A 2,500-nucleotide genomic window follows, 5' to 3' on the forward strand; every position below is an offset into this window, starting at 1 on the left:
CGTATTTGCAGTAAGCCCGTACATACAAGTTTAAACCGTTATTTTGTACAGAGAAATGGCAGATTGAAACAACTATGAACATGCTTAGACTAAACAAAAGTGATATTGTTGGAGAAAATAAATAACAACTAATTTAAAAAAAAAAAAAAGTAAGTGACTTGACATTCAGATTTGAACCTACGTCTTCGCATTTTAAAGTTAAACATCTTTTTTTTTTATCTTGATAAAATTTTATTAACAGAAAAACATTTACAAATCAAAGAGATATTGTTATTAATTCTCATAGACATACTATTATCATATTGATTAGTTATATCATATATGTCAAATACATACGCATAGAAAACAAAGTCACTACAATTGTCCATTTTCGCAATACCTACAAAATTTTTATATTCATACATTTAATATATTGTTATTCACAATCATGTACGCACAAGCGATATCACAGTTGTACTCTTTCACTGTATTCATGCACATTTTTATTTTCTTTTTTTTTAATTTTAGGTAAAATGTAAAAACAAGTGAAAAGGTAATTGAAATACAATACACAATTTCATATCCAAATATTAAAGATTCCGGCTGGCTATCCATTCCAGACTGCTTTAAAACATTGGCATGCAAAAAATGTGAAAAAAAAAATATTTCAAAACATTTTCCATACATTCAAACTTTATCATACATTTTAAAAATCAAATCAGACCTAGTTTAACCATGTCTCTATTTTCCTGCGGGCAACAATTTCCATTTTCTCAATTGCACTAGCTATATCACTATTCATGTATTTAGTTTTCCTAACATCATCAAAATCGTTTTCAATATTGTGCAAAGCGTACGTGTACCGCTTTGTTCCTGGACCGAAATAATGAATGTCCTCTTCCTTTCCCAATGAGTAGGACATGATTAAATTAATCATTGGGATCAACGTTAATAGTGTTGCGCTACACATACTCAACGAAGTTTTGATAACAATTTTATCTAGAACTGGTGTCTGTCGAGATTTTGATTTCTCTTCAGTGTTCGAAATATTTTCTGTATTCACAACGTCATGAGATTTAGTTAACATATTCTGTGTATTCGAATGTTCACTTATACATATTTTCCCTGCGGCATTTAAATTTCCGTTAACATGTTTCACACTCTCGGTTCGCAATTGGTTCTTCTCTTCACTTGACTGCTTTCCTTTGTTAGTATTTACCGTCAATGAGGCGCTACACGGAACACTGTCGATCACGTCCATTAACGCATCGGTGGGTTCAGATGGAATATCACTTTCTGTATCACTTTCAATAAACGATTCATCTTCGCTTTCAGATGTTTTATTTTCTGAATTTTTCTTTTCTACAAATTGCTTCAGTCGTTTCCGGTCACGTTTTCTAGATGCATTAGATTTCCGTTTCGTTGATTTATCACCATTTGTCCACAATAAAGATATTTTCATTCTTCCATTTTGTTCAGTAGATGTCCAGCTAAAATCAGTATATTGTTCATTTACAATTTTCAACAAAGAAGTTAATGTTTTCGGTAGACAATCCATTTTCACATAAATTAATCTCTCAACATTGAATTCATAAATCAATTTTCCACAAGACCCTCAAATCAAAAACGGCAGAAGCTATCACGATAATGTCAATTGTATATAAATACGTATTTTGTCAACTGAAACTTACTACTTGTGTAACTATGTCCATCATATCACTATATTTCGGCTGGAAAATCCATTCCAAAACTGATAATCTAACTAATTCCACAAACATTAAGAACACTGTAACAAAACACGTCTGACATCTTGGGTGCGTTCGACTCCTCTGTTGGAGAAAATAAATAACAACTAATTTAAAAAAAAAAAAAAAAAAAAGTAAGTGACTTGACATTCAGATTTGAACCTACGTCTTCGCATTTTAAAGTTAAACATCTTTCCCCTCAGCTACAAACGGTGGCCGATCTGCGGGGATATTTTTCACCCTTATCTCGTTGCCTACGACAACGAAGAAATAAAAACAAGTGAAATAGAATGACACTCAAATGCGTTCAAGAAGAGAACGGGAAGAAAAGTTAAAAAGCACAATTTTATTTGCAAGAGTCAGTTGAGATATTTATAATAAAAATTCAAAAGTCATAAACCGTCATTAAAATTCAAAAATAAGTCTCTAGAATACTTTATTCAGTCGAAAAAAAATATGGAACGCTTCACGAATTTGCGTGTCATCCTTGCGCAGGGGCCATGCTAATCTTCTCTGTATCGTTCCAATTTTAGTATATGTACTGCCGAAGCGAGTACAGTTACATGTAGCGCTGATCGGTATTTAAGTACAACATTTGACTTAAAACTGAACACAAGGTAAGAAATATTTGCATATTCATTACCGAGTTGCTGAAACGTTGGACATACGTTGTAGTCGTATTTGCAGTAAGCCCGTACATACAAGTTTAAACCGTTATTTTGTACAGAGAAATGGCAGATTGAAACAACTATGAACATGCTTAGACTAAACAAAAG

At 32.3% G+C, this 2,500-nt stretch overlaps 1 non-coding gene across 1 annotated transcript; it reads right to left on the bottom strand.

The window, feature by feature from the left end:
- Positions 1 to 2,174: 2,174 nt before the first annotated feature.
- LOC148625926 (U6 spliceosomal RNA) lies at positions 2,175 to 2,281 on the bottom strand. Its single transcript, XR_015920393.1, has one exon. It is a non-coding gene; the product is annotated as a U6 spliceosomal RNA (small nuclear RNA).
- Between the last annotated feature and the right edge of the window lie 219 nt (positions 2,282 to 2,500).

The sequence above is a fragment of the Perna viridis genome, chromosome 2 (genome assembly GCF_037379345.1).
Source record: "Perna viridis isolate PV_CMFRI_1.1 ecotype Kerala chromosome 2, ASM3737934v1, whole genome shotgun sequence".
Taxonomy (NCBI): Eukaryota; Metazoa; Mollusca; class Bivalvia; order Mytilida; family Mytilidae; genus Perna; species Perna viridis.